The following is a 21,254-nucleotide window of genomic DNA, read 5'->3' on the forward strand; positions in this document are numbered from 1 at the left end:
ATCCATCTGAATGAGATTTTGAACTAGATTACTTCCTTAGCTATTTTAGGTATCTTTGGAATATCCAAACAGGTGCCCAATAGATAACAGAGATTTTAAGTACAGCAGAAGTCTGAGTTTGATACACAAGTATGTTAGTCAAAGCTACAGGAAGAGAAAGGATGTCTTAGAGAGAAAAGAGGGAGAAAGGCAGACTGAATGAATCGTAGAAAAAGCAACATTTAAGGAATAAAGCAAAGAAGATCCAAACCACGAAGAAATGAAGGTGGACAGCAGAAGTAGGAAAGAGAGGTGTCAAAAAAGCTGAAGAATGACAGAACGAAGAACAGGGTAATCAACAGGGTCAAAAACCACAGAAGTATGGTAAAGTAAAGAGCAAAAGAGGGTACCTTGGATTTGACCACTAAGCCACTGGTGATCAGAGAAGTTTCAAGGAAAAGATGGTTTACAGAGATCAAACTACATCAGGTTAATGTATGAAATATAAGAAGAAAAGCAAGAATCTAAAGCCAATGACCTTTTAAAAAATTATTAGGACAATTCCCAGGTATATAAATATACTTCTTATAGGAAAAAATATAAGAAACCCAATGAATCAAGACTTGCACAAAGAAATCGATTATTTCAAGAATTCTTTATTAAGCTTCCACACTGTGTTAGAAGATAGTCCTCTGCCCATTAGAACATACTGTGTAATAAGGGTTGTCATTACTAAATTAGCTGGATGCCTCTATCTCTCTCTCCATGCTAGAGATTACCTTCTTGGGAAAGAGGCTTGTGTCCATTAGTATTTAAAAGTAAAATGCCTTTTATTTTTATAATGTATTCTGACTGCCTTCCAAACATGGAATTTCAATCTACTGCTATTATGGAACTTTGAAATATAAATGCACACTTTAATTTTCTTAACTAGTTACTTATATCACTTTGCTAAATAAAACCCAATACAACAGAAAGTCATGATCGAAGGTGTTCTTACCCAGTTAGATAGCCTTAATCAGTGAAAATACTGTATCACAATACATTTTCTGCTTCAATAAGGGCAATATTCATTTTATAACACATCTTATCTCTTAAGTAACAATTTGCTTGTCAAAGCTTACCAAATGTGCACCTCTGAATAGCAAATAAAATTTTTTAAAAAATCAAAAGACGGTCCTTTGGATTTACCTACATTATAAAGGTTAAGACTTCATTCCTTAAGTTCTTTTTAATACTACTTAGTTTCATAACAAAATGTTTCCTAAACATGTCCAGTATCAAAGTAGTGTTTATTTTATATTAACATGCAACAGCAATTCTCCAATCCAGTTTTGAACCACCAAATAATTTAAAAATAAATGTTTATATAATTACATAATTACAGTAAATAATTAACCAAAGGACATTAGGGAAATTTAATTAAAATTATGCATATATCTTTTAGTCCAGGTCTCTATATAAAAGCACTTTTGATATTATTACATTTAAATTTCCTCTTCTGAAACTAAGTGTTGTTATGATGTTAGTAATGCCAACATAAAAATCCTGACAATAGCAAAAAGGAAAACTATAGATAAAATTTGCTTATAAATATAGATGCAAACATACTATATAAACAGGCTCCACCAGCATATTTCCAGGTAAACAACTTTATCAAACACAGAAAAACCAAGAGACTTAGAAGAAAATTCAGAAGACTAAATTAAAAAATACATAAATACCACAATAATCCATGACCTTCACATATCCACTTAGATGTTAAAATAGAAGATAATATTTACCATTTAAATTTCATTTCTATAAATATTTGTGTGATTCTCTTATTATTAACTGAAAGTTCTGAGATTCTGCTACCCACTATAGCTCCACCTCCTAGAACAGTACCTGCAACACAGTGGGCCCTCTGTTAATAATCGGTGCACTGGACAGATGGGAGGGTAAATGAGCTAGGTTCTAAGGCATTAATGTTGAATTAAGTCATGGTTTCAAGCTTTCCAAAAGTTAGTCTCATATGTGATATACATAAACTCTGAGAAAGAAACTGTGAAGGTACAAACAATATAATTACAAATTCTAGTTTTCTTAAGATAAAAGGTCCTTCTACCATGTTTCTTTTAGTCTCAGATAGATCACTCAATTTAATAATACAAATCATAAGCAACTCTGTACTGACAGGAATGAAAAGATAACCAAGTCCTACTTCTCAAATATCTTACCATTGTGGGGGTCTAGCCAGCTGAGTACTACCTTTATCAACAGCACCTTTCTAACCAGGAAATCACTAGCACTTCTTGCTATGTTATTCCCAATACTCAAGTCAAAACAAGTTCTGGGGAGCCTAGCGGGCTCAGCTGATGACAGAACGTGCAACTCTTGATCTCCAAGCCCCACAATGGGTATAAAGATTACCTAAAAAATAAATCTTAAAAAAAAAAAGTTACTGTTTGTGTGATTTTAGATCTCTTAAACTCTCTGCACCTTTACCTCCTATAATTAGAGGTTGCTTACTGAATGACTCAACTAAATCCATTGTTCTCCAACCTTAGTATGCAAGAACCCCATTTATTATTTTCTCCACTAACCCCATATTTTACAAAGTTTTGTCTGCAATGCTTGCAGTACGTAAGTCCTGGCAATCAAAGGTTTTTGTTAGTTATACCATCGAGTATATCTAACCATGGCCAAAATATTACAGAAACATGTCATGGGTATGGGTAGTGCTTTAGTTCCTGTGTAAGTGGTAGATTTACAAGTGTTCATTTATAAAACATGGAAGTGCTTCATAATTAACATATTTTATACTGCAGACCCTTGAATAACACAGTCTGTACTACACAGGTCCACTTATATCCAGATTTTTTTTTTCAATACAGTACTGTCAACATATTTTCTCTTCCTTAAGATTTTCTTATTAATATTTTTTCTCCAGCTAACTTTTATTGTAAGAATACAGTATATAATATATATGGCATACAAAATATGAGTTAATCGACTGTTTATATTATTGGTAAGGCTTCTAGTCCACAGTAGACTATTAATAGTTAAGGTTTTGGGGAATCAAAAGTTATACATGGATTTCTGACCATGAGGGGAGTCAGTGCCCCAATGCCCTGTGTTGTTCAAGAGTCAATTGTATTAACTTTTGTTGTATCAAACACTGCATGATAATGCTCAAACATCTCATCTCCACAATACCCTCGTCAACCTACAACTGTGGCTCAGAGCACTGGAAATTCAGAAGCATTTGTTTAATCACCTAGCATAAAAATTCCCACTACAATAATCCCAGAAATCCTCACTATCAGGACAACTTGTTTTAGACATATCTGAAGTTATTAAAGTTTACAAATTTTACTGAATCAAAATCATTCCTAAAAATTCTCCCACTTCCCCCCATTCAACACTCCAAAGGTCATTAAACAGATCCAATGCCTTGTTCCTATGACAAAAATACTTTGAAGTTCTATATCTAAGTACCCTCTTCTCTGAGCTATATAATAATAATTTATACCTTCTCACTCACTTAGACACACTCCCATTTATCTATGCCCTTTAAAATGGAAAATCCTTCCCTGATACACATCCTTCCCTGATAAATGAGAAGAATGCAGATAGGCTGCTTATGTCCAATCCCAAACACTCCAAGTCCACAGTGTGCTTAAGAACACCTTTCTTCCTTTGATGAACCTATCATGTGACTCATGGTGGTGCTATGCCAAGCTTTCACCATTCCATACTTCCACAACTGTTTGTTTAGACACCGAGTATTTTTTCCTGGTTGTTTTCTACTAGACAAATCCCTTCCGACTGTGAATCTATCAGCTGACATCCTTTAGGGATGACTCTTCTGGCTCAAGGATCCAACGAACTGCACTTTCACAGTGCACACATTTCTGCAGCTTGCATACTGAAATACAGGCATACCTTGTCAACAACCTGATGAAATCTCAAGCCACACTAGGACCCAAACCCCACTCTGGTTCTGCTAGTTTAAACAGGAAATAGTCTGTTTTGGATTCCACGGGTTGCATCATCAACTTCAGAATACAAACCTTTCAGCTTTTGGGAGTATTCACCTTTCCAGCACTCAGGGTCCTCTAATTTTTCATGTTCTCTAAAACTGATATTTGATAATGACTCCCCCCACCCCAAATTCCCATATCCTGAAAACTACTTTTGTTTAAGACTGAAAAACTTGTTTCAGTCATACTACTTAGTGTCTTCTTACATTTCTCTGTTTAACAATCCTGATTTTTCCCTTTTTATTTTATTTTATTTTTTTTTAAGATTTTATTTATTTATTTGACAGAGATCACAAGTAGGCAGAGAGGCAGGCAGAGAGAGAGGGCGAAGCAAGCTCCCCACTGAGCAGAGAGCCCGATGCGGCCTGATGGATCCCAGGACCCTGAGATCATGACCCTGGCAGAGGCTTTAACCCACTGAGCCAGCCAGGTGCCCCCATTTTTCCCTTTTTAAAACTCAATCATCAGTCAGTGAATTCTGCTCCTAAGAAGAAAAATAGTCACTGCACAGTTCTGTTCTATGTGACCTGTTAATATTACATCACCTTTTTCCCTAATTTACCTAATTCACCAAAAAACTAAAACCTTTGCTTTAAAATCATTCTTAACATTTCATAAGGCTCAGCTCATTTTTGCCTTTGGCACTTTACCCCCATGACTCTTTTATTATATCTGAATCACTATTTGTGCATCCCATCCTCTGCCACCTTAAAATTTTGCACATTTTTAAAATTTTTGAATTATTGGATTAACTAACATATCAACCTCTCTGTGGGAAAGTAATTATCAGAAATAAGGATAACATGAAGAACTATTAGAAAACAGAAAAATAAAGGCTGAGAAATCTAAATTATAAAATTAAGTAGTTATTTCCCAAGACAGATACATAATGGCTATGTATAAATTCCATACTACAATGCTGGAAGACTGGATAAAGACTAGAATATAACCCTATTTTACTGACTGGTTTTAGAATTTTTTCAACAAAATTAAACCAAGAAAATAAAAATTAGGAAAGGAAATTTGAAAAATATTTACTGGCTCAAGAGTACATAAAAAACCTATTAATGATATGCAAATAATATAAAAATAAAATGCATTAAATTATTTTCAGGATTTTAACTATAAATGAAAAGACAATTTTTTAAAACACTGAAAACATTTTCACATAAAACACATTTTATACCCAGTGTTGTGGTAGCTAATTCCAATCATTCAACTGGTCTGCTGCTATTATTTTATTTGGGCATCTATTTGCTTTTTCTTTGAGCCTTACATTTAAAATCAAGCAAAAAATTATCTTATCATTATAATACAGCTGGACCTAAAATACAGAAAGAAATGAGAATGTTACACCATCATTTGACCATTACTACCTCATTTTTAAAATTAATGCTTTCCATTAATTTATTCAGTGAAATAAGAGCTACTTCCTTATAAAAATATGTTTTGATGTACATAGTAAAAGTTTTTTTTTTTTCACAGTAAAAGTTTTATAAGTGAAGTTAAAATGACAGCTTTCATCATTTCAACTGAAATTTAAATAGGCTCTATTATTTCCTCACTGTTTGCTAGACATTAATCTGGCACAGGAACATAAAAAGCAAAGGAAGATTTTATTTATTTTAGGTGTTAATTAACAAATCCCTACACTCTATCTACAAGAAACTTACTAAATCTTAAAACAATAATATTAGCAGTCTATTTATAACCAAACACCAGTTTAGGTGGTGGCTGTTATGTACTTTAGGGAACAAAGATCTCCTATAAAAAGTAACCTCTAATTCAGCTTTTACTAAATACAGGGCAAGTTTTGAAGATAGTTTGAGCAGAGCAAAAATAATATAACTTCACTGTAGTTACTTTAAAAAGCCACACCCACAAGGTACAGAAAGAAAATAATTTAAAACACAGGTTAATAGAGACTACACAACATTTAATAAATGTGTTTAGCTTACTTGAATAATCAAATAAACCCGATTTAACTTGGAGGAAATTGCTCAGAAACTGCTCCCCCCACCCCCAAAAAATCAAGCCATCAATAATTCTCTAATGGGACCTGACTTGGGATACTGAACTCACAACCATAAGCAAAAAAAGAAAAACTACAAAATTAGATTTAACATCATAGCTTTCCCTTGGATTGCTCTGGCAATTTAACTTAACAATTGTGTAAAGTTGTGGATAAATTTTACAAAAAAACATGAAACAGCAAAGGTATTAAAAAATGTCCATCCTGGGGCACCTGGGTGGCTCTGTGGGTTAAGCCTCTACCTTCAACTCGGGTCATGATCTCAGGGACCTAGGATCGAGCCCCACATCGGGCTCCCTGCTCAGCAGGGAGCCTGCTTCACCCTCTCTCTCTGCCTTCCTCTCTGCCTACTTGTGATCTCTCTCTCTGTCAAATAAATAAATAAAATCTTAAAAAAAAAATGTCCATCCTAATTCCATAACTGCTCTCAGCAGCAGTTTTATATCATGGAATATATCATGGACAGCACACAGAAGTCAAAAAAAAGGATATAACTACTAACAGTAATCACCTCTGGAAGATGGATTTACAGGGACTATTTTTGGCTTTCACATTAGATTCACATAAGAATTTTTTTTTTTTACTTCCGTAAAATAGTAAAGATATTTTCATTAGGATGTTAGGAAGTACTTTAAGTCAAAATGTTGTATATAATATTGGATTATAATTAAAGGATTAAGTCACTGACTCCCAACTATAAAAATAAACTACAAAGACCTATTTTTTTAACATGAGCACCTTCCACCATGCTAAAATACTTTATATATGAATTATTACATGATTCTCACCATAATGTGAAGTAGACAGAATACCCACTTTATGAAAGAAACAAATAAAGGGAAAAAAAAATAGGGCTCAGAAATTTAAGAATTGGTCGAGTGTCACAGCAAGAATAAACAGCTTTTTATTTAGAGTTTCATTAAAGACCTTCTGGAACAAGAAACCCTTAAAACTTACTTTAGGAGACGGTAATTAGAGAATGGAAAATAGGGAAATGGAACAAACCAACTTTTAGTTTATTGCCAGACGTGTTCTAACAAGTTCAGTCCACTGTTTTACTAGTGACTGCAAAAAAGACTGCAGTCCTCCTCTTTTCATGCTAACAGAACACAGCTTCAGTGGGTGACCTCTAGGCCTAAGTGCCTGGAAAAGTGACAATCCTGAATGAATAAATGCATGTTGCTGGCATACAAAGAAGGCAAAATAGGCCATTACAAAGAACAGAAACGAATGGGGGAAAGCTTTTTGTAAGTGAATAAAAACCAATAATTTAATTGGAATAGGCATCCTTTCTCATTTAAACTGAATTTGGTTTGGAAGTCATTTTAAACATGGTTACTTTTATATGTTATACGTCAAAGATTTTTTAAGAAAAATATTGCCTTGGGGTGCCTGGGTGGCTCAGTGGGTTGATGCCTCTGCTTTCGGCTCAGTTTGTGATCCCAGGGTCCTAGGATCAAGCCCCGGGTGCGTCGGGCTCTCTGCTCAGCAGGGTGCTTCCCTTCCTCTCTCTCTGTCTGCCTCTCTGCCTATTTGGGATCTGTCAAATAAATAAATAAAATCTTAAAAAAAAAAGAAAAAAGAAAAGAAAAATACTGCCTTCTGGTCATTTAGTTTTTTAAAAATACACAGGGGAAACCAATCCTTATCTCTATAGAATAGTCACTGCATTAAAATTTAAATCTGAAGGTTAAGAAACCTAGTTAAGAAACACCATTAATGCAGAGCTGGAGAAGATGCAACAATAAACCAACAGACACTACTGGGATCCAGGTAAAAAGGTAATACTTGAGAATCCAGCTATTCTTATTAATAACTCTTTTCCCAACCCTTTTAATAATTCTAAAAGAACAGAAACAAATTCCTAACAATGGAAAATGGGTGCCCAACATACATGGGTAGATTTTACCACATACTTTTACATGCCTTTGAAATGTGTAAGCATCTCAATACATTAACTTCTTAAAAATAAATGCTTGCCTTAGAAGATTTTACTGATAACAATAGTAACAGATTAATATCCATGAGACCACAATGACATAAATAATTGAATAAAAAATACAAGAAAGAGAAGTGGCAGATCTTCCTTGCAGAATTCCCAGTTAACATGGAAGGAAAGATGGATATAGAAAATCGCCGTTAGAAAACCACCACGGTAGTTAAGTATTGCAGTTAAGAACCACTCAATGGGTGCTGCTAAAATTAGTTTAAAAAAAAAAAAAAGAGAGAACCAGGGTTATCTGTTTAGAGTATCTCCCTGTAAGTCATTTACTAATTATGAAGGAAAAAAGCAATTAACCATCCAGTGGAGAAACCTGGCACGGTCCACCTTGACCAGGTGAGCGAATACTATCACCAATAAGATATATACTAGCACGACAAACTGAGAAAGGCCAAATGGTAATTTTGTTGTTTTCTTGCCAAATATGCACAACCTCAATCTAATCACGAGAAAACATCAAACTAAATTTGAATAGTATTCAAACTAAAATTGAATAATATTCTACAAACTAAATGACCAGTTATCTTCAAAAATATCAAGAAAAGCATCATGAAAGTATGTGACACTGTCACAGACTGGAGGATACTGCAGGGACATCACTACGAAATACTGTGTGGGATTATGGATCGGACCCTGTACCAGAAAAGGATGTGAATAGGTAACTGGTGAAGTCTGAGTAAGAGCTATAAATTAGCTAATAATATGGTATCTATGTTAATTCCCCAGTTCCCCTAATTGTACTATGGTTATATGAGTTCTTACCATTAACCTCTGTGCTGTAATTCTATTTTTGTATAAGTCTAAATTTGCTGCAAAATGAAGTTTTTGCTTTGGCCTCAGAGTTATTTATCCTCATTGAGGGGGGACAGTTGAGGGAGAGAATGAAAGCCATGCAAATGTCTTACTTCTCTAGTGTTTGAAAAAATAAAATGCCTGCTTACCAATAAAACTGAGGATCTCAAAGTCATTAAGAATAATCTCTTTAATTCAAAATAATCTTTCAGATTTTAACAGTTACTGCTTAAAAAACCCAATATACTTTAAACTAGCCTTAAGAACCTTAAGACTACAATCCATAAACAATGATCTTTCCATAAGCACAGAACCTTTCTTAATAACCACAAGTAGTAAGAGGGAAAAAAGCACTGGCCTTCAATTTATGCAACCTAAATTTTATTTCTGACCCTCTGCAGGATCTAGCTGTGTGGCTTTGAATTTAACCCTCTGGGTCTCAGTTTCCTCCTCTGTAAAATCAGGTTAGACCGGATCAGTACTATTGATCAGGAGTCTGGGCATCTTCCTGTTTCCTCTGAGAACCTCATTTTGTGCCCTCAATACCCCATAGGAAAGGGCTGCATAAACTCAACAAACAATCAAAAACCACAGATAGTCAAACCTACTCTTTTCAGAATTTACATTTCAAAATATCCTAAACTAATGGACAACAGGATTTATTTTAAATAATATCCTTGGTAAAGCACCAAATCGTCATATAACCGGCTTTACTATTTATTTTTGTGGGAGGTAAGGAGAGGTCCGCCCTATGCATCTTATCCTCCTCAAGCTCTAAATTACTTAGGGCTTTAAAAGAAATCTGGTAAATGAGTGAAAATAAAACAGAACTCCCAAAAATTTTGAAGGAATTATGTCTGTGTAGGGGGAGAGGTGGAGATAGGTTGCTTTTCCTACCTAACAATTTATCTGATTTTTAATTATCCTTTTCAATTATATTCCAAATTCCTCCTAAACTCAATGGAACTGAAGATCAGTAATCACACATCCCTTGTGTATCTGAACATCATCTTAATTCCATAAACTGAAGCAAATCAATGTCCAATGACATTCACATTTGTTACAGCAGCCCACGTACATGAGAAATCCCTCATACTAAAAAAGCAAAGGAGTTTTATTAAGCTGTAATAAACAATCTACTATATATGATATTCCAAAGGTCCTTTATAGCAAGCATTGAGATTGAATATAAAAACTTCCAACTTTGTAACAAGAGCAACATACACAATACCTTCAGTTGTCAACATAATTGATACTGAAAACATTATTTTAACATGGTATTTTAATATGATCCCCTTTAATGAAACAAAAGTTGGTTTACTTTACAAAGAACTAGATTCAGAAAATCTAATGTTGCCTATGCTACTGGCTACATTTACTACCTTTTTACTGCCTCTTAAAAGTATACATTTTACTATCTTACAAAAATACTTAGAATGCAATTTTAATACGCGTTTATAAAATGCAGAATACAGCACTCTTCTGAGACCATAAAAGCTTAATTTATTAGAACGGAAACTAAATGTTATCATATAAAAATATTACCAAAATAATACAAGAAAAATCCTGGTCAAAGACATTCCTGAACTCCCAAATGCCTGTATCCAACTGTCTTCTAAACATGTCACCTCGACACACTTAAAACCAAACTCCTATCTGTCCCCAAATGTGCTCCTCCTGATCTCAAAAACTGGCAAGTCCATTCTCTCACACATCATAGCCAATCTACCAACAAATACTATTTACTCATCTTTTTAAAATATACCCAGAATCCCATTGACCTTCCCCCCAACCCACCACCACCCTAGTTCCAGCCACAATCATTTCTCACCTAAACCAGTGAAATTACCTAACTGGTCTACCCCATTTCCACCACTGTCCCTGTCAGCCTAGTCTCTATTTTCCAGAGTTAGCCTGTTAAAGTCCAAGTGACATGTCACTCCTTTGCTCAAACTTCTCTAATGGAGTTGCTGTCATTATCTTTTGGTCTCAGGACTCCATGCGTAGTTACAAAGAGTTTTGTTGTGAGAGTTACACTTGTTAATATTTAACCACACTACAAATCAAAAACTGAAAAGTATCTCAATTATTCGTGATTTACTTTAACGTAATAGTAAACCCCATTACATTTTGACAAAAACCATTTTATCCAACAAAACAAAATAATGAGAGACACTATTCTATTTTTGCAAATTGTTTAAATGTCTTTCTTAATAGACACAATGGAATTCTCATTTTTTCCCTCCAATCTTTTTCGGATTTCAATCTGTTGCAGTATCACATAGCATATAGCCTCTGAAACACTCCACTATAAACTCAAGTGAGAATAAGAGTAAAAAAGTCAAAAAAACTTGCTGTTATGAAAATAGGCAGACCTCACTGACTCCTGAGAGACTACCCAGACCACATTTCACCAACGCTCTAAGGACCTTCCATCTCAATTAGTGTAAAAGCCCAGGTCCTCACAGCAGCTCCCCTTTACCCACACCCCCTTACCTTTCAGACCTACTCTCCTAACCACTTGACCACCACCCCCTTCAACCTCCAAGCCTCATTCATAGCTACAGCTACAGCCACACAAGGAACTGCAAGTCCTGGCCTCACTGTTTTGCACGGACTCTTCCCTCCTCTTGGAAAGCTATTTCCTAGGGAGCAGTATGGTTCACTCTATTAACCCCTTTAAATCATTGTTCTAACATCAGTTTTTCAAAGAGGCCCATCCAGATCTCCCTATTTAAAACCACAACCTGCTTCAATCCATCCAAAACACTTCTATCTCCTTTAACCGGCTCAGTGTACCCTCAGAACCTATACTGTCTAATATATCCTAGAACATATTTATTGCTTATTGCCTGTCTCCTACGAGAATGTAAACTCCGGAAGGACAGACAGCTTTGCTTTTTGTCTTTTGCTATATGACCAAGGATCTGTATCCTTGGGGAAAAAACACCTTTTGAACAATATTGGCAGGACAATTAGTACAAAAACATACAAAGCTACAAAAACATGCTTGAAACTTCACTCGCGCATCAGTAAGTTACTAGCTTCACGACTTACCCTTTAAACGACTTCCCTTTAAAGTAACAAAAATGTACTCCTCTTCTCAAAAGGGCTTGCTGTATTTATTCAGGATTTGTGAAAATCTAAAACACTTAGTTAATAACATATGTTCATTATATCAGTGTTAAATTACTCTGGTGTGTTTTAGATCAAATGACAAGATAAAACACACAAGAATCTAAATGAATGGGCTTAGCTTTAAAAAACCCTAACCCGTAAGGAAAAGACTGCCCCTTATCAAGACTGCACCAAAGGGGTTATAAGTGATTCATTCCCCTTGAAATTTTTTTTAATAACCTCTAATATTTATGATCAGCAAAGTTTACAGTCTGTTCAAAGCTTATTTAGTAAAAATAATGGGGAAAGCAGTGTCAGAATACAGTAAAAGCCACACAGAAAAGAGGGAAAAAGGTAAGAATGTAGAAATGGGAGATACAGATAAAAAAAGAGGGAAAAGCAGAGAGATACATACAGTAATGAAGGAAAGAAAGAACAGTATAATCCAAATTAAAACTAGAATGATAGTCTCATTTAAGCTCTGAAGGGATTAGCTGCACATACTTCAACCACATGGTCTACATTTACTCTACCATCTATAAGGACCATCAAAGATAACTCTAGACCTAAATTTCTGAATTTCATAGAAAAAGTTCTTTCAACTAAAATGCATTTGTAGAGTCTCTGGCAGATACTCAACTACAATTATTCACCAAATATATCTTATTTTTCTATGGTATCAGGCACTGTGTTTTGTGCTAGGCTGACCCTGGTAAGCAAAGTGATTCCTGCCACCACAATTCTTCTGGTAGTAAGAACTCGTTTCTATGTAAATAGATTAGAAGGTTAGAAGTGACTGACAATGAGGCTAAGCATCCTGGGACATAAATACCTGGACCTGAACACTAGACAAGTAAATATTTTTAAGAGTAAGCCAGAGTTCTATGGTTCTATGGTTTCTTTTGATTCCACAGTAGAAGAGATCATGCTAGGGAAAACTGGATTCTAGGTGTATAAACAATCACTTTAATTATTAAGAAGGAAAGGAGAATAAAAGCAGGAAAAAAATGATGTCTATTTATCACTCTAATGATATACATTTATGTTTATGGTGCTGATAAATGAAAAAATGCTTAAAACATACGCTTCTGTCCCACTCAAGGATTTTTTCCAAACCTCAGTTTTCTGACTTCTAATCCATCTCTGTAGTGGATTGCTATTTTTAGTAATGACTGTAATTATTCAGGCAAATACTTCTGTTTTTCTCACCCATGGTACTTTTTCATTTACTCAAAAACTTCTCAAAGGCAAAGGTCAATGAACAGTTGCGTATTTTAGAGCAGTCACGCTAAGGTTTAAGAGGTGGAAGTTACTACGCAAATTATGTATTTGTTTCTTAAAACCACAAATTTTTTCGTGGAAAGTTCGTAATGAACAGAATTTCTAAGAAACCAAAGTTCTATCTTTACCAAGGCCTGCCTCAGTAGGAGCAAGTGGAAAATTATTGATATAAACCAACATCTCAAAGCAACCTATTTCAAACAGCACTCCACAAAACCCATCACACTGGAAAATGAATAAAATTCATTCACTAAAAATTAATTCCTCCCTAATTGTGGTTTAAAACTGAACACTTCTAGAAAGAATAAGTACAGCAAGATATATGTATCATCTTTTGTTGGAGAATTTCACAGGCAACAGAAAAGTAAGATGTACATTAGCACTCCCCAGCACACCTTTTTTTTGTTTGTTTGTTTTAAGTGAGGAAGTAGAAAAGGCCATGAAGTTTTTCAAAACCAAGCCAATTCACAGGTGCCAGGGGGCATTAGTAGTAACCTGCAGTAAAAGGCGTATCAGTGTATCAAGATTTAAGAAAAAGTGAACCCACTTTCAGAATGTAAGTATTAAATGGAACAAGCTCTGAAAGAAACTTAAACATACTTTCTGCATTCTGAATATATTGTTTTTTCTCTTATACAAAGAATGACAATGTCAAATAAAGCAAGCTATTAACACAATCAACAGACCATCACCTTTCTCACAGCTGTAGCTACAGCTGCTAAAGAAAAAACTCCAAGTCTCCAGGTCTTTGTGCAGAACTAACCTAATAACAGTTCTAAAGTCAGATAAAATTTTATTTTTCAAAAAAATTACCTAACAGCCGACTACAAAATTGTAAATAATAATCTGTGACAAAGAAAGAAACTGCTGAAAATGCGATCTTTATAAAAACTATTGTAATATCTCAGTCTGACTCCATTTCATCTATAAAATGGAATTCTTTCCTTCTCACAGGACTGCTGTAAAGATTAAATGAGGTAATGAATATGTATTTATAAAGAGTGCCTACTACATAAATTTAAGTATGTTCATATCATCATTACTAATAATAACTGTGATATAAAATCATATATCTGGAAATGCTGTTATATTGACAGATATGTCTGAAAGACAATAACTGCTAATTTAATGAGTATCTATCTGCTACCTGAAATCTGAACTTTTCCCAGACTCTAGAGGCACAGAAAACACAGAGTAAAGGCACCTACCAAAAAATACTCTGCAAATGACTTCTCCATATGTAAATTTATCATACATGGCAAAGTGGAAGTAGAAAGTAACAAAGATACAGTTTAATTTTTCCAACTCACTTTTACTAAGCACCTCCTCAGTCAGCCATGTTTTCCAGAAAACCATGCTAACTACTCAAATACAAATAACACAAGTATATTCAGCTTATTAAAAATGACTCTTAAATACTTGAAGCGGATATTCTCTACAGCACCTTCACGGAACACACTTTAAAAAAGGTTAAGAGCTCTTTGCATCAGGATCTGACCTGCTTTGGTTTAACCATTTGTTTAAGATTACTTTAACCTCAAATAAATAATTTGGGGAAAGAAAAGTTAGAGACACAGTTTGGCCTGTAAATACATATTTGCATAACTACAATTTAATAACTTAAAATAGCTGAACAAAAACAAAACAATATGAAAAGATCACGTCTTAAACTGTCACCTTGAAACCACAGTATTACTGCAAACACTCCCCTTATTTCACTCCTCTGTGACAATCCATTACTTGAGCTAATTCAGTGATGTAACTGTAAAAGAAGACAGGATTCTAAAATCATTTCAGGAAAACTTAAAATTTTATCTTAGATGCTTCAGGTGTTTCCAATTCTGACATAAACAATCTTGAACTAAATTGTGCCTACCTTTATCACAATAGCAGATTTGGATGTGAATTAAACATATCACTAAAAAACCCTTTTAAAAACATAAAACTCCCACCAGTAACTATTGAATTTGAATTTAGTATCGGCTTATAAACAACTAATTAAAACCATCTCACTACGTAAAAGTGGTAATCTTAATGAAATAGTTACTATATATATATACACATGTATAGACACACATACTACTATCAATAAAATTATATATGAATTATATATGCTATACTCATACACATGTGTAACATTAAAACATTAAATATATTACTAAACTATATTAACTTAAATATGTATACAACTCATAGATATTCCATATGTCTTATTCTAGCTTCATTTTGAATGTTAAAAATTTTAATTTTTTCTGAAACTGAAAATAAAGCTTTCCACATTCTGATTTACCAATCAGGAATATTAGAGTTAAAACAATTATACTGTATTTCTCTCACAAAGGCCTAGCTTAAAGAATATTTATCTTTAGGCTCTATCTCTGAATTCTAAACTTGCCACAGCCTACTTAACCCAAACTGTATCAGTGATAAGAAAACAGAGGTACCGATTTATTTTAAGACTTTATCTATTTATTTATTTGAGGAAGAAAGAGAGCAGGAACAGGGAGAGGAGCAGAGCCAGAGGGACAAGCAGACTCTGCACTGAGTGCAGAGCGCCACACAGGGCTTGATCTCAGGAACCCAGGATCATGACCTGAGTGGAAATCTAGAGTCATGCACTTAACCAACTGAGCTACCCAGGTACCCCTAGAGGTGCTGATTTACTTTAAACTTTGTAAATGTCAGAGATGGCTAAACATTCTAATTTATCTTCAAAATCACATGGAGGCTTACTTCTCACATGGCTGTATCAAAATCAATCTAGCACTTAAAATAACTTAAAGTACTTTCAATGACAACTGGAACTTATTTCAACAAGAAGGAATACTATTTCTCGAAGGTTTTTATACCTTCAATCTCATATGTACAACCTCAATAAACTGTTTCCTAAATATAGATAACCTGTACAACTTTTTTCTTCCTTCTATTCTTGCATTTTCCAGGCATCGAATATTAAATTCCCACATTTACTTCAAAATTAAACATTTCTATTTAAAGAGAACAGACTTACCACAGCTATACTCCTATTAATTTTCTGGATAGCATGGTATATTATATAATCTATTAATCAGGTTACGTATCCAAGTAAAATCTAATAACCTCCCAAAAGTAGTCCTCAATTACCCTTAGAACCCAACAGTTTCAGTTAGTATACTAGGAAATACTATTTTTATATTTTACATTAACATTTTTCATTTTACATATTTACCAACCTTCAAATAAGTCTCACTTTCCAAAATCACAAATAATTCTCTGAATTTGGACAAAGATACCTGTTAACAAATATATGTACCATGGGAGGAAAGTGTATACCAAAATGGATGGTACAATATACCAAAAATTCAGGATTAAACACTCTGAATACTGTATGTTGAATCAAGGGTTACATTATTCTTAGAAATGACAAGCATTAGTCACCTAGAGTAAAAACTGACAAAGCCCAGATTTCCCATAATAGAAATTCTACCACTGTGTTTAAATACTGTAATATAAACTGTTTAAATATAAAACAGTTAAGACTGATAGTTTACATGACCTTCTATCAATTGAATGTTACTTAAAAACCCAGAGTGTTCTGCATCCTTTAAGACTGTAGTTCATCACACAAATGGCAGAAACATAAATTACACAGCATAGCACCATAAATTTAGTAAACTGATTTCAACTCATTAGGCATATCATGTGCTGAAATATAAAAAAAAAAAATCAGCAATGTTTTAGCTATTTCATGAAATACAAAAATGTATGTGGTTAAGGCTTTGACGTACGAAGCGTAAGCAACTTGAAAACAACCATCTTTAGATCTTAAATAGAATGCTCAAGTGTCATTCATCTGAACTAAGCAGGCCAAGCAAAATATCCTGATTCCTATGTTCTCCTCAATGTCGAAATGGGTGGATAAATTTAAAGCCTGTTCCCTCAAGAGTTGCTTTATAGGCAATTTTCTCCCAGTATCAAGGTCTGCAATTTCCATTTGGCTGCCAGTTTGCGATTAAATTCATCACCTTTATTATAAAAATGTGCTTTACTCCATGGCCTGCTGCACAAGAACTTTAAGAAAAACATTTTTCACTGCTAACGGCAAAATCATTCTAAGGCAACCACCACGTCCACTCAGACATTAGCTTCTTCAACCTGATGTAGTAGCCTGTATCACTCATAAGAGAAACTGTAACAATTCTGCAACTCACAAAACCTAACTTCTATAGAAAGACCGTCCTCTATAAAATCCAACCAATTTGAATTTTTATATTCACTGTTATTGTGAATGAATCAACATAGGGAATATTTCCAAATTTCAGTAAAATGACAAAATAATTTTTAAGTGTTAGATAATTAAGTATCCATCTTTTTTAAAAGTTCATCATTTGCTTTGTAACTTAACTTTCATTATCTGAGAAAACAGCCAATGGTCAAAGATAATTTTAAGATCTATAGATAAATAATGTTTATACTTATAAAACCCTTTTACCTAACTTTACCTTCATAATTAGTGACAATATAAGGTTTGGAGATAAAATAAAGTCAGAAAAGAAATAGTATTTCCCAAATAAAGTCATTAAAGCTAGTCACCATGACATATTTAAGAACAGTATTACTCATTTATAAGATTTAGATTTTTTTCAAGATTATCTATAAAATTAACATTCACTTTTACAAATTTGGCTTTTATGCCAAAAACTCAGAAATCTCATAGTTCAATAAACTTGATAGTAACCACTTTAGAATTTACGGGGGAGAGGGGAAGAGAACTAAATTTCACATTAAATGAAGCCCATCATCAGAGGAATTATCAGGTTATTTAATATGTGAGCCTCCAAGAAATTTTCATCCACCTGCTAGAAAATGTGATCCCTTTCGTCTTAACCTGTGTCTGCCTCTGCCACAACAGTTAAAGCACTGTATTGCAGTTTCTTATTTCATTTCTCTCTCCATACATGTCTCCGTAAGTACTAGGCCATGCCTTAATTCATTTTTGTATCTGCAACACCCAGGTAAGGGACAGATTTAAAAAAAAAAAAAAAAAAAAAAAAAATTCTTTTTAAAAAAAAAAAAAACCAAGAAAAGAAAAAAATTAAAAAAAAAAAAAAAAAAAAAAAAAAGTCTGTTGAAAACTAAGTTATAGTAGGAGACAAAAACAGTTTTGCTAAAACTACACAAGTCATAACCTATTAATTCTATAGTATTAGTCACAACCAACACTTTTTCAATGACATAGAACAGGGATGCCCGGGGGGCTCAGTCGGTTAGGTATCCCACTCTTGACTTTGGCTCACGTCATGATTTCAGGGTTGTGAGATCAAGCCCCACCTCAGGCTCCCTACTCAGCAAATAGTCTGGTTGAGATTCTCTTTCTCTCCCTCTCACCCTCTGACCCTCCACCTGCCTACTCATGCGCACACGCTTTCTCTCTCTAAAATACATAAATCTTTAAAATAAAAAAATGACACAATGGGAAAACAGTAGATTATGCCACAGGTTAGTAACATAGATGTTACTTAATGAAGCTTTCATTTCAGCTGTTTAGTTATATAAAAACGTATGTACAAAACAGTATCTCAGGGCACCTGGGTGGCTCAGTGGGTTGAGCCTCTGCCTTTGGCTCAGACCATGGTCTTGGGGTCCTGGGATCGGGCCCCGCATCAGGCTCTCTGCTCAGCAGGGAGCTTGCTTCCCCCTCTCTCTCTGCCTGCCTCTGTGCTTGCTTGTGATCTGTCAAGTGAATGAATAAAATCTTAAAAAAAAAAAAAAAAAAAGAAAAAAAAATATATATCTTCATAGGTAGCATTCTAAAAATTTGATACAAACACCTTTTTTTGCTCACATTTATACCATTTTTTCTGATTTACACTATCAGAATATATGTACCTGTTCTTCAATAAATAACTGTATTAGCAATCAAAGAGACTCCTGATTCACAAAATCAAAGATTTCACTTTGAAATTCCTTTTAATTATTACTACTTGCTGGGGCGCCTGGGTGGCTCAGTGGGTTGAAGCCTCTGCCTTCGGCTCAGGTCATGATCTCAGGGTCTTGGGATCGAGCCCCACATCGGGCTCTCTGCTCAGTGGGGAGCCTGCTTTCTCCTCTCTCTCTCTCTCTGCCTGCCTCTCTGCCTACTTGTGATCTGTCTGTCAAATAAATAAATAAAATCTTTAAAAAAAAAAATAATTATTACTACTTGCTCCAATGCTTTAAACATCCACTGATAAAGTGACTAAAAATTTTGTATACTCCAATTTTGGAAAACTTGACCCACATCTGTAGTACCATGTGGCATATCTTATGACATTCAGTTAATACATTTTAATAAGAAAATCAAAGGTGTTAGTCCTTGAATAAAAGTGAAATGTAAAAAATAAGAGACTCTCATGTCCTTCACCACCCAGGAAAATAAATACATTTTTCTATAACCTAAAAACAAACTTAGGATTTTCTAACTCAGATCTTACTTTTACCGTCCCTAATTACTGTCATTCTCTTACAGGATCCACTTAGTCTCTACCCTCTTCCCCTTTTCATTTTTCTTCGATTCAGGATTCATGAAACAACAACATAAATGTTTTTTGAAGATACCTCTCCTAAACTTATCACCCTTCAAAATTTAGATAAATTTACACTAGCCTATGAAACAACCTATATAGGACATCACCAAACACAAGTCTAAATATTAAGTCTTAGCAATGACAGAGAATCTGAACCGAGTATTTAGAAGACACTAAGCGGCTTTCTCATTTTCCCTTATCCTTACCTTAGACTTTTATCCCGTTATTCTAGGGCAAATGACCTAGATCTACAAGGGGGGTAATGGAGAGCTTATTCTAACTAATGACTTTAAAATATTGTGTAAAAATACAAACAGTGGAAGTTCCTTTGCTATGTACACTAAATTGTATCTAGACCTAGAGTCAACTGGCTGGAAAACGAACCTAGGAGGGCCTTTTTGTCTTTAACATCAGTTTATTGACAGTATCACTGTATGCATTAGATGCTTGATTTTATTCATATTTACAGGAAAAGTTAAAAATACCCTGGGTAGAGGAGCACCTGGGTGGCTCAGCTGGACAAGCATAGGCCTCCTGGATTTCTGCTCAGGTCACGATGTCAGGGTTCTGAGACTGAGCCCTGTGTCCAGCTCTGCACTGAACATGGAGCCTGCTTAAGATGCTCTCTCTTTCCCCTCCTCTCTCTCTCACACACACAAAAAAATTCCCTAGGAAGATATTTCAAGTACTGAAACAAAATTTAAAATAATTAAGACTACTCACTTTGGAAGGTAGTCAGTATACCAATTATCAGTCATAACATCATTCTCCATAGAGGGGATCAGGCCCAAAGGTACTTTGACTGGCTAATAATACCACTTACAGACATATTTCTGTCACAAGAGCAAAATCAACTACCATTCCTGAAGCAAGCAGTTTCTAATCTGTAAAACTTCATACCCTTTGTAAATGAACTACACTTACATATATAATGAGAAGATGGAACTGTAATCACTGAGATCCATTCCAACTTCAAATCTCTGAATTAGAGATTTTCCTTTGAACTAGAAAAAAAATGTTAATGAAAATCTGTTGGGCCTTCCAGATGAAATGCTATTATTCTACCAACCACCCTGCACTTACCCTTCTTTAAAGACTGCTCATTATAAATGTCATCAAAAGTTCACTTTATAATATGACTAATTGCTGTAACAACAAAAAGAGAGCTAATATCTTTCAGATTAAAATCTAAACAGAAAAAACTCATCTAATTACTAACTTACAGATCTTACCAAACTACTAAATCACTGCATCTCAATATTTATTAAACAATCTAACAAAGTTAAATATTTTTCTGTTCAAAATTCCTTTCACCTGACAATTCACTAGTTCCCAACTTAAACCAAGTATACATTAAAACAATGAACATTATTTCTCTGTGCATTACCTATTTTAAAGTATATTTAAGTTCTACATTTAAGTTGTCAGAATTCTGTTAATTTTCTTTCATTTAGAAAACTATTTTTTTTAAAATAGCCAAG

General features: G+C 34.3%; 1 protein-coding gene across 4 annotated transcripts in view; it reads right to left on the reverse strand.

The window, feature by feature from the left end:
- The window catches only part of LOC111158650 (QKI, KH domain containing RNA binding), a 157,422-nt gene that overhangs the window by 120,449 nt on the left and 15,719 nt on the right, over positions 1-21,254 (reverse strand). The gene's annotated exons all lie outside the window — the stretch shown is intronic.

This window comes from Enhydra lutris, unplaced genomic scaffold (genome assembly GCF_002288905.1).
Source record: "Enhydra lutris kenyoni isolate GAN:26980312 unplaced genomic scaffold, ASM228890v2 scaffoldscaffold62, whole genome shotgun sequence".
Taxonomy (NCBI): domain Eukaryota; kingdom Metazoa; phylum Chordata; class Mammalia; order Carnivora; family Mustelidae; genus Enhydra; species Enhydra lutris.